The sequence below is a fragment of the Macaca nemestrina genome, chromosome 9, assembly GCF_043159975.1.
Source record: "Macaca nemestrina isolate mMacNem1 chromosome 9, mMacNem.hap1, whole genome shotgun sequence".
NCBI classification, from domain to species: domain Eukaryota; kingdom Metazoa; phylum Chordata; class Mammalia; order Primates; family Cercopithecidae; genus Macaca; species Macaca nemestrina.
Window position 1 is genome coordinate 54,497,224 of NC_092133.1, and position 12,946 is coordinate 54,510,169.

Genomic DNA, 12,946 nt, shown 5'->3' on the forward strand with positions numbered 1-12,946 from the left:
CAATAATGTTTTATTTTTGGAATATCTTAATGAACACATGAATTTGTATTTAGTTGATGTATTTCAATTCATCGGAGCCATTATTTTTTGGATGCTTGAATTGTCCATCTTTGGCCAGTACGAGCCCTTTCTTATTGGTCTTTTTTCAGTATGACTCTAGTAGCCATTCATAACTTTCTTGCTTTCAGGAAAGACAATATGTCCCAGATTCATCCTGTACATTTCCTATTCTAGATGTGAAATGGCTATTTCTATAAGGTGCTCTGGCTCTCTTCCTGGAGAAATGGTATGAAGTGATCACAATCTAGATGCTAGAGACACTAACTACTCTTATACTGTGATTGTTTCTTTTAATGGGGTGTATGTTCATAATCAGAACTTAGTTTTAATTCTGTCAAGTTTAATGATTTTTTATTAATGATTAATCCTGTTTTGTGTCTTGTTTAAGGATATTTCCTTACTTGGAAGTTACAAAAATGTTCTCCCATATGATGTTCTGAAAGGGTTGTATATTTTGCCTTTCCTATTTAAGGCTGTGAACTAACTGGAACTGATTTTGTTATATGGTTAGGGTTCCAGTGTCATTTTCCCCCAAAATAATGCTCAACTTTTCTATAATTATTTATTGAACGGTCCAGCTATTTCTGACTTCTCTGCAGTACTATCCCTGTAATAAATCAAATATCTTTATGTGTGTAGGTTGGTTTCTGGAGTATACATATTTTATTCTATTGGTCTATTTGCCTATCCTTGTATGAGTACCTCATTCTTTTAAGTTCTATAGCCTTTAATAAGCCTTAGTATGCAGTAGAGTCAATCTTCCAATTATAATTGTGTCTTGGCTATGCTTGGCTCTTTGTATTTTTATATATGTTAGAATTGGATTGTCAATTTTCCTCCCAAAAATCCTAAGATTTTAAATAAATTACATTGACCCTAGATTAATTTGTGGGGAATTGCAATATTTATAATATTGAGTCTTCCAATCAATGTACAGTAAATCTCTATATTTGTTTAGGTCTCCTTTAATTTTCTTTGTTATAATTTTACAGTTTTTGCCATACAAATCTTATAAACCTTAAATTACAGTTAATTCTAGTTATGTAATATGTTTGATATTATAATAAATGGCATAATCTTTTCAATTTTATTTTCTAAATGTTGCTTATATATAGAAATAACAAATTAGAAATTGATTTTTTTATTTAGTAGCCTTCTAAACTGAATTATTTACTCAAATAATTCATCTCTGAATTATTTTGTATTTTTAATAAATGTAATCATATCACCTGCAAATAATGCTATTTATATTTTGCATTTGATTTTTATATAACTTTTTTTTACCTTTACTGTTTTGTCTAGAATCCCTAAGGCAATGTTGACTAAAATTGGGATAGTAATACCTTTTTTTTGTTCCTTGTATCATAGAGAAAACTTTATGTCTCCCCATTAAGAACTGTTTGCTTGTGAAGTTTAAATTTTTATTTTTATTATTTTTTGGACTAAAAAAGATCCTCTCAATTCCTACTTTGCTAAGCTTTTCCTTTTTAATCACAAAAGAATTCAAATTTTATCTAATGGTTTTTTTTTTTTGCATCTATTGAATTTATTATATGATTTTTCTTTAACCTCTTAATATGGTAAATTACATTGATTAATTTTAAGTATTAAATCAACCTTGACTTGCTGGCATAAACCCTAATGATTAAATTAGATACCTGGCAGGGCATAGTGGCTCACGCCTCTAATTCCAGCACTTTGGGAGGCCGAGCCAGGTGGATCACTTGAGGTCAAGGGTTCAAGACCAGCTTGGACAATATGGTGAAACCATGTCTCTAATAAAACAAAAATTAGCCAGGTGTGGTAGTAGGTACCTGTAATCCCAGCTACTCAGGGAGGCTGAAGCAGGAGAATAGCTTGAACTATAAGGCAGAGGTTGTAGTGAGCCAAGATCATGCCATTGCACTCCAGCTTGGGTGACGTAGTGAGACTGTCTCAAAAAAAAAAAAAAAAATTACATTATCATTTTGCTATATTGGTTGATTCAGGTTGCCGCTTTAGTGGGATTTTAAGAGTGAGGGAAAGTAGGTTCATGTTTTCAATCTGCCATCTTTACTTCCAAGTTAGTACTAAATAATCTTTTTGCCAGCTGATTTACTATATTGGCACCTTTACTCCGTTCTAGTATTCCTTGCCACTCTTCTCTCACCTAAATCCTGGTACTGCTAATTGCATTGTCTTCTGGTTAAAAATGTAACATGAATATTCCAAGCATTGTTCTTTTACTACATTGCAAGTATTTTATGTATGCTAATTTTCCTTTATTAGACAGTGAGCTCCTCGGGATTATAATCTTATGTCTTTGTGCTGTTAGATGCCTGTAACAGTACATGACCAGTAAATCTGTAATGAAAGGAAGGCTGGAAAGGAACCTCCGTTTTCCCAGGATATATATTAAAAATCCCTTATTGCAACATCACTATTTGGCAGCTGCTAAGAATGACAGCTGCCAAATGGTGTACAAGAATGTGTCGAAAGGCCCCATGGGGTGTGATAAATTACACTAGTATAAATCATTCTTTTTAAACTTTCAAAGCATTTTTATAATTATCCTCTTATTTGACCCTCGCAACTGAGAAATTAGTAAATTAGTAGCTTTAGCCCTGATTTATACATAAGTAAACAAGGCCCAGAGAAACTAAATATTTACCTAAGACTGTACGCTAGTGTGGGGCCAAATTTGGTCTAGAATTCAGGTTTCCAGATGTTTAAACTCAGGATCTTTTTAATAGACCAGTGGTTCTCAAACTATGGATCTTAGGGGCTGCTATTGAACAGGGATAACAGGGATGGGAGACAAGATAGAGGGTGAATGATCAGGAATCTGGGCCCCTACTCATGTTACAGTTCTGTTTTTATCTCTTCTACATGTAAGTGTTCCATATAATTTATCACTGGGAAAATAGCTCTCTTGCTGATAACAACACACAGCCACTAGTCTTTAAGCACATACTTGCTTTCTGGCACCACGTGATGTTTCAGGCTTACTTTGTACATTCCGTGTCCTGGAATTGGTTTCAGCCATTTCTCCAAGGAGTTCTGGTTTCTTTTGGTGGAAATGAGATTTAGATCCAGTATCTGGGCTCTAGGTGGGCTCGCTGCCACTGGTGCCTCATTGCTTCTAGCTCTTTACAGGGGACAGTGCCAGGAAACTGCTTTTCTAAAATAAAAAATATTAAAAAAAAGAAAAACAAAAAGATAAAAGAAAAGCCTGAGTTACTAGTAATACTTGTAATTCAAATGTATTACCACGTGATTATTTCTTATCTTCTCCCATTCCATTTTTGTATCTCCTCCTTCCATGGTGAAAACCCTGCTTCTCAAACAACACCACAAATGATATTTGTTCACTTCTATCCTGCAATGGACACAAAACAGTTTTTGAGCTACAACACCATACACCTGTTAAAAACAAAACTATTACATACAGTCAAATTTCTTTGCATTTCTTGTTATTCTTGTACTATATAATACTAAGGTTCTATAGTCAGAAAAGCCAAAAAGTCCATTTCATTTGATTTTCAAAAATATTTATAATTTTATATGCTTTATTGGTGAATGTATGTGTATATATGCATATATGTTTGTGTTTGTGTATGTGTGTGTGTATATATATATATGCATGTGTGTGTATGTGTGTGTACTGAGAGAAGCCCTATTCCTGTTTCTTCAGTCTTGACTTTGATCTCAACTACTCTATATAATCATTTTAATCTGTTATTGGTTACCTTTTTTCACTTCTTTTTTGACAATAAATGTATTTACACTTTTATTTTTTCTATTATTAAAAAGATAGCATATTCTATGCACACTCTATTATATTTTGCTTTAACACTTGAAATGTATTTAAATTTATCAATTTACAATTTTATGTTTAGTATTCTCTTTTTTGTTTAAGAATTCTTTAATAGCTCAAAAGTCACAAAAATTTTCCATTGTATTATCCTCTAAAATTTGTAAAAGTTTTGTCTCTTACAGTCAGCTTTTAATCTCTCTAGAGTCGATTTTGTGTATGATATGAGGTGGGGGGACCCATATTCCATTTTCAAAATGGGTTTCCATTTATCTCATACACTTAGTCAAACAGTTTATTCTTTACCCACGATATTCAGTGTCAGTGCAGCTCTACATCAAATTTCCACACATTCATGGATCTGCTTCTGGTCTTTCTATTCTCTTTTATTTATTATTCTGTCTATTCCTGAGAAAATCTTCTGTCTAAAACTTACAGACATATTTTTATTTTGTTAATTTCCATTTTAGGTTTGGGGTACACGTGCAGGTTTGTTATATAGATAAATTGTGTGCCATGGAGGTTAGTACACAGACTATTTCATCACCCAAGTAATAAGCCTAGTACCTAATAGGTAGTTTTTGACCCTCCCCCTCCTCCCACCCTCCACCCTCCCATCGGCTCCAGTGTTTGTTGTTCCCTTGTGTCCATATGTATTTAATGTTTAGCTCCCACTTATGAGTGAGAACATGTGGTATTTGGTTTTCTGTTCCTGTGTTCGTTCACTTAGGATAATGGCCTCCAGCTCCATCTATTTTGCTGCAAAGGACACGATCTCATTATTTTTTATGGCTGTGTAGTATTCCACAGTATATATGTACCACATTTTCTTTATCCAGTCTATCATTGATGGGCATTTAGGTTGATTTCATGTCTTTGCTATTGTGTATAGTGCTGTCATAAACATACACATGCATATGTCTTTATGGTAGAATGATTTATATTCCTTGGGGTATATAACCAATAATAGGATTGCTGGGTGAAATGGTAATTCTGTTTTAACTTCTTTCAGAAATTGCCAAACTGCTTTCCACAATGGCTGAATTAATTTACATTCCCACCAGCAGTATATAAATTCTCTCCTTTCTCCACAACCTTGTCAGCTGTCAGCATCTGGTTTTTTTTTTTTTTTCTTTTTACTTTTTAGTAATAGCCATTCTGACTGGTGTGAGATGGTATTGCATTGTGGTTTGATTTGCATTTCTCTAACAATTAATGATGTTGATATGGTTTGGCTCTGTCCCTACCTAATCTCATCTTGAATTCCCAGGTGTTGTGGAAGGGACAGATGGGAGGTAATTGAATCACGGGGGCAAGTCTTTCCCTTGCTATTCTTGTGATAGCAAGTAAGTTTCATGAGATATGATGGTTTTATAAAGATGACTTTCTCTGCACAAGCTCTCTTCTCTTGTCTGATCCCATGTGAGAAGTACCTTTCACCTTCTGCCATGATTGTGAGGCCTCCCCAGCCATGTGGAACTATAAGTCCATTAAACCTCTTTTTTTTTTTTTTTTTTTTTTTTGCAAATTGCCCAGTCTCTGGTATGTCTTTATCAGCAGCCTGAAAATACTGCTGTTGAACATTTTTTCATACGCTTGTTGTCTGCATATATGTCTTCTTTTGAAAAATGTCAGGCATATTTTTTAGTTCTAGAGTTTTCATTTTAAACAACAGTAACTGTTTCTCTGCTGGAGGATTTTCTACTTTAAAAAGCAGAATTAAAATTCATTATGAACATATTTTCTTCTATGCTTCTGAGGATAGTTTTAATAAAATCCTTTCTGCTAATTCCAACATCTGGCCAGTTTCCACTGATTGATTTTCTCTGGAATATGCATCACATTATCCTATTTCTTCACATTATTCTAATTATTTATTCTATTTCTTTCTTTATAATTTTGGATTATCCTAGACATTCTAAATGATATTTTGGACTCTGAATTCTGCTATATTCTTCTGAACAGTGCTGAATTTGCTGACAATTAACTTTGCTGGATCTAACTTCTAACTCAGTCTACCTTGAAGGTGAAATCTTGTTTAACTCCTTTATCCTTAGCAGGCTGTTTAGGGTCTGCACTACACATGCATAGCTTAGGGGTCAGCCAGAGATTTGGGCAGAGTTTATATGCAGAATTTGCGACTCTCCTTTCTGGTTATCTCCTTTTCTGGATTTCTTCCCTCACTTTTAGCTGTTGTGGTGGTTCCCAAACTCTGTTATTTGATATTTCAAGCCACTAAGATTATAGAATTCTATTTGAGTTTTAGCCAACCAATGCCTACCCTCAAACAAAGATTCATTAAACAATAGATAACTCACCCAGTTCCATTTCCTTCATCCAAATGTAGGCCCTCCACTCCAGTTTCTGCCTGCTTTTAGTTGCTTTCCAGTTGTTCCAGGGAATTGGTTTTTTAAATTTTGCCTAGAATTTTTGTGGTTATATGTGGAGAGTTAGTTTGATGGGAACTACTCAATCATTACTAGGAGCAAATAACCTGATTATTGTATTTATTTAGCTTCTGATCAGTCTTATATCTTGCATGACAAACCCCTTACCTTATTTTAATTCTTCAATGTCTTAGCTACTCTTGTGTAGAAGCTGACGTCTTATCCAGTATACTTTTCTCCCTCTCAGGTCCTTCTAAATGGAAGGATCTGCAAATTAGCCATACCAAAGAGAGGATATGTGGAAGAGAGGAAAGGAAGCTAAACAGCTTCCTTTCTGTGCTGTCCATGCATCCCGACTGCCAGGGATCATGACAATTTGAGGTACCACCATAATATACATATCCATGTCTGGTGTGTTTGGGGAAGGCTGTGTAAACCAAGACTGAACATTTGAGGAAAAGAAGCTTGTGGTTGGGAGAAGCAACTGGGAAGTGTGAAAATGAAGACAGAAGTGAGTTAATAGGCTACTGCAAGAATCAGGTGAGATGAGAAGCTGAGCTAAAGCAACATTAATGAGAATGTAGAAAGGGACCAGATTGGAAAGAGAATTAAAAATCGATAAACCGGCCAGGTATGGGTGCCTCATGCCTATCATCCCAGCACTTTGGGAGGCCGAGGTGAGAAGATCAGTTGAGCCCAGGAGAGTTTGAGACCAGCCTGGGCAACATAATGAAACCCTATTTCTACAAAAATAAAAAAAATAGCTGGGTGTATTGGCATGTGCCTGTAGTCCCAGCTACTTGGAAGGCCAAGGCAGGAGAATCACTTGAGCCCAGGAGGTCAAGTCTTCAGTGAGCTGTGACTGTGCCGCTGCACTTCAGTCAGGGTGACAGAGTGAGACCTTGTCACAAAAAACAACAAAATAAAAAAACAGGAAAAACTTGATAACTCCTGTGTACAGATTGAAAGAGATATTTATAAGAATAAGAAACATTTTCTCCCATCACTCAAATCACAGTAGGTGTCAACATCTTACTTTGCTGACACACGTAATAATATTATAGAAAGTCTAGAAAATAGAAAACAATTATCAAAAATTCCACTATCTTTATATAACTAAAAATGTTTTATTATCTTCCAGGCATTATTTAGAAACAAATGTATATGTTTTATAGCTACAACCACACACAAGTTTGAAGGTCTTTGATACATCATAATTTTGCATTATTTCTATCATCTCGCATGAATGAGCAATTTTCATCATGCTGATATCTGTAATTATGTCCTTTTAAATGTCTTCCATAGTATTCCATCATTTCATATACCCCAACCTTTTAAACTATTATTCAACTTGTTGGACATTTATATTATTCCAACTATAAATAATGTACCACAAACATGTTTATGTATATAGTCTTTCTCTTCTATGGGGGATATAGCTTTAGCTGTAAGATATCCATGGTAAAAAGTGGAAGCATTCAATATTGTTTTATGTATATTGATATTTAGTCACAGGAGTTCTGACATTGTAAAGTCCTAGAGTGATATGTGTGAGAATCTTCGAATTTCAGATCATTACTGAGAGAAAGGACTTTGCTTTGCAGCTCCAGGATCTAGCACCGTGGCTAGGCATATTAGACCAGTAATAGCTGTGTTTTGAATACGTAAATCAATGACTAAATGAATGATTAATTCACTTGTCTTGTGATGAGAGTTTCAACATTTTTCTTGCCATCTGGATGCAGTTTGATTTCAAGTGTCCCCTGTGATATTGGCAAGGTCTGGAGAGTCATTAAGACAAAGAGTTTACTCCTATGAGCTGGGTTCTACGGAAGTCTGGAATATTGCCCTGAGAACACAATCTGCAACAGTATCTGTCTGAGATTTTTGGTTTTGTTTCCTCCACCACTATAAACCCAAGCATTTCCCTGGGCTCCCTTCTGAAAAAGGGAAGGTGATATTTCCTGGCTGAAGGAGACTTACTCATTACGTTTTACGTCAGTGTAGCAGGCACGCTAAGCTTGGGTCAGAATGTTTGAATGTTTTGGCTCTGTTCTCTTGTGGACTTTAGAAAACAACTAAATTCATTCTTAACTTAAACTGGATCACTGTTTTTGTTTTGTGATGATTTTTCTTGTAAAGGAGGAAAAATAATTTTGGTTCAGATCAAATTGTAAAAAAAAGTTTAAGATTTAGCCGATCAGAATCAGGCTTTTGAGATGGAGATTTTATATCAATATCATTTGTCTTTTTACTAGCAGTAATAATTACTATTTGTAGCACTCTGTGCCAGTCCCTGTTCTAGTACATTTTTTTCCATTATTTCACTTACTTTAGTCATCTCAGCAATCCTATGAAGTAGGTATTACTTTCATTTTGTAATTATCAGGAAAATGATGCTTATAGATCTTAAGTCACCTGCCCATAAGCACATAGAAGTGGTAACAGTCAGAATTCAAAACTAGGTCTGTCTGATATCATTGTCTATGCTCACATATCCATTTGATTTTTTAAATTAATTAATTAATTAATTTATTATTATTATTATTTTTTGAGACAGGTTCTGACTCTGTTGCCCAGGCTGGAACACATTGGCACAGTCTTGGCTCACTGAAGGCTCACAGCAACTTCCACCTCCCAGGTTCAAGCAATTCTCCCACCTCTGCCTTCCAAGTAGCTGGGATTACAGGTGCATGCCACCCACCACGGTAGGCTAATTTTTTTTTTTTTTTTTTTTGGTAGAGATGGGGTTTAACCGTGTTGGTCAGGCTGGTCTCGAACTCCTGACCTCAGGTGATCCGCCCACCTCAGCCTCGCAAGGTGTTGGGATTACAGGCACGAGCCACTCACACATCCATTTGAAAAGCACTTTCACATAAATTGCATTTTCTCATTCACAGTTGCAATATGGGGAAGAGGACTGTGCTTAGTCCTGCCTGGCATAGGTAAAGACAGAGATTTGCAAATTATGTGTTTTGCCATCCATGGTCACACTGGAAAGAGTTATCAGAGTCAGGGCATAAATGAAAACCTTCTGGTCTTCATCCCATACCCTTTCCACTCTTCTCACGGACTCCCTAGAGATTTTCTCTCTCAATCTCTCACTTTATGTTTGAGCAAACGGAAGCCCAGAATATTGCAATGATTCATGAAGGTCATACAGCTAGTTAGCAAACTGATGCTAGAACCTGGATTTTTTTGCCTCCCGAGCTAGTGTCTTTTCTATTATGTCTATGTAGCAAACAAAACCTGATTGTTAAGGAATGTTCAACGTGAGTTACAACCCACACCAGGAAAGACGTTAATATAGGCCATCCAGTACAGAGCCCTTCACTCATCATTTTCATTTTTAACAAATATCCTCCCTCATTTGAGATACCCAGTTGATCTGCTCATCATCAAGTATGCACTGAAATGATGAGTATGAATGTGTCCTGCACTGGGGACCTGCCCCAAATTGGTCCCCGATTGCTGGTATATGGAGAGTCTCAGGAATAGCAACTCTCCTTTCCTCAGTGTAGACCTTGAAACAGCCAAAGTAAATAGAATTTTCCGCCTCAACAGCTGTATTTATTTTGGGCTGTTTCTCCACCTACAACGCCCATTTGCTGTTCTCAGAGCTTCTGAACCTGTTTATTTTCAACCTCCCAGAGGCAGCCAGCTGTTGTATTCCCGTTTCATGGCAAAAAGGTCAACACGTTCTTCTGGAGGGAAGGAACCCATTTTAAGATCTTAAAGGATATCACCCAAAGGAGAGTTTACCAACTGTGGATATTTCCTGAGCAAGACACTATTCCTGCTCTCAAATATCTTATTCAAGTGGCTTAACAGATGTAACTGGAGACAGAGCTTAAGCACTGAAAATTACATAATAATGTAAAAGAGCTAGGGAGCAATATGAGCTCAAGGTTTAAGTGATGTCAAGTGAATGTGACTGAACAGAGCCTCCCCATCAGTAGGCTGGATTAAGCCTATAGGAATATTTTGTTTGGGATCCAAGTTTGTTTGTGTGTGTGTTTGTTTTTCAGTGAGCCAATATTTAAAAATTGAGAGACTTTACCTAAAAGTCTAGATTTATGGCTTCTTTAGAAATACCAGAAGATCTGTCAATACGTGTTTGTCCTTATTTGGGGCATCAGTGGGTTGGTGTGGTGGGTGTGTTAGATGAAACACACCCTTCTCAGTTTGCCATAAGTACTCCCTATTTTCTTCCCAGTGTTGAGGCCAACTCTTAGTTGCCTTGTACCTTCACAGTTGCAGTGCTGTTTTACTTATTCTCATTCACTTCAGTTTTGTGCTGGACCCCATGGGCATGTGAGTATTTCAGCCCTTTTGGGGTCTCATTAGTGCCTTAAGGGCTGGTATGGATGTCACCCTTGTTGAATGCCCATTATAATATAATAAGCACTGTACTAGATATGCACCTCATTTACTACTCACAGAAAACCGTACCAGGCAGACATTATCATTCTCACTTTACAAATGGGAAACATGAGACTCAGAAAGGGTTTTTGATCAGCTAGAAGTCATCCAGTTCACGAATAGCTAGGATTCAAATGCTAGCTGCCTAATTTCCTCCTTCCTAGATACTGCCTCCCAGAGAACTAGGAAGTGACAAAGTTGAGTCTTGAACTCCAGCCTAGTGAACATTCTAAAAAGTCATACTCTATCACAGGCCCAAATTTTGCTGTGTCCTAAGAGATAGCTAGCAAATACCTCATGATGAATCAAGAGGACCTAGAAGAAAAGAACCACTTCTGCTGGGAAATGACTTAATGACCAATACTAACTTCTGAAAAGAGTACACTGTAATTGTCCTTAAATTGTACATTAGACAAACCTGTCACCAAGGAGTTTGCCTGGGCTTCTGGGATAGATTGAAAATTTTGGCCATAACAGGGTATTGAACTATTAGAAAATACCATTTGGGTATTTTGATGAGAAGAATAGAATCTATGAAGATGCTAAACAAAGACCATACATTCCATATGGTTTGGGCAGATAAAGAAGTAGTAAAACCTATATTCTAAATTCTAAGCAAACCATTCCTGGGCAGTGGCCACCGGAAGCTGGACCTCAGAGCCTGAAACCTGGATGTCAAAACCCATCACTTCGCATACAGCTCATTCTAGGTAGCGGAAATACAAAATATTTAAATGTCAGTTATTCTGTTTTATGTTTTTAAAAAGAGTTTTGGAAAGTTACACAGCTTGAATTTAAATCCAGGACTTCCATGATATGCTACCTTCCAGAAAACAGATGGTAGAGAAGGGAGGGAAAGGCATTCCAGGTAGGGGATGTCATGTTAGAAAACTTCCGATTCAGCTTGGGTAGAGAAGGGAACTAAATAGCAGAGATTACAGTCTCTAAAATTTCTATCACCATGGTACTTGATGACAGCAGCTACCTCTTTTATTACTTACCGTGTAACCTCAGATTGCAGAGAACTGACCATGCTAGCCCTCACTGAAATTCCCAAGGGACATGTCTCTAATGGCCACACTGCCCATTTTACTCTCCTTTCACCTAGCCATGGCCATTTACCCCACTTGCAAGGTCCACCCTACTCCAAGGTTTTGGATCCGTTCTTTTCCTGGTCAAGGTAAGTTGCAGGCTAATAGGTAAATCGCCTCCAGTTATAGGTTGAGTAATGTTTAACAGCAACAACAAAACCAAAAATAACAATTACTCTAACAGTAAAAATGGTAGTTACTTTTCCTGAGCTATGTCTATCCACTAAACACTTTGCTACTAAATAAAATAATTAATTAAATAATAAATAATTTATATGCTTTACTCCATATAATTATATCACTCTGTGAGTTATACATTATGGGGAGACAATTCTCTGTGGGTCTCTTGCATTTCTACACATCTTGTGAGTGAGGCATTCGCTCTTCTTTGTTGCAGACTTTTTAAGGATGTGTGTATAACAAACAGCTTTGGAAGACAGAGATAGTGTCTCCTGTCAGAGCAAAGAACAGGCATGTTTATTGACCACTATAGAAGATTCAGGTTTCCTAAACTCAGGGTTTCTCTTTTGCAATGCAACCCTCTGTGCGTCTCCCTGTGGAAACGGGGGCTTGGGACACTGGCACAAAAATGCTGATACTTCGGCTACAGTTGTTGCCATAAATCAATAAACTGTCTTTTATCTCTGACCCTAGAGTCTTGTGTCTTCTACTAGCATTTGTGAAACTGTGGCAGTTTAACCTATTAACTGATAAGTAAGGTAGCATCTCAGATTCTATGCAGTCATTAGAAAGATTTTACTACTCTCATTTTGCAGAATAGAGAACAGTTTTAGGAAGTGTTTTCAATTGCTAGTGTTTGTTACATCTCATCTTATAGCTCAGTCTTTAGCCTTGACATTTTGCCTGGTTATAAAGATTAAATTCCCACTTTGAAGCAGTTTCTGGCACCAAGTCCCAGTTTTATTCTCTGTCCTAGGCATAGTCATCCGTCCATCTAGCTCAATATTTATTAAGCACACAATATCCATCTTGTTCCCATCAGTTCTCCTAGGAAATGAAATCTTTGAACCCCAACTCCTAGAACTCATAGTATGATGGTGGAGAATAAGTAAAAATAATAGATGTAAAAACATCTAATACAAGTGATTCTCAAACTTTAGGTTGCATCTGAAATACTAGGATACTTGTTTTAAAACACAAAACTTCAGCCCGTATCCCTAAAAATTCTGAAT

General features: G+C 36.6%; 1 long non-coding RNA gene across 1 annotated transcript in view; it reads left to right on the top strand.

Moving 5' to 3' along the window:
- Window positions 1-11,293: 11,293 nt before the first annotated feature.
- LOC139356060 (uncharacterized) overlaps window positions 11,294-12,946 on the top strand; it is a 52,065-nt gene continuing 50,412 nt past the window's right edge. Inside the window, exon 1 of the long non-coding RNA XR_011607436.1 lies at window positions 11,294-11,372. This is a non-coding gene — a long non-coding RNA (uncharacterized lncRNA). The remainder of the gene's footprint in view (window positions 11,373-12,946) is intronic.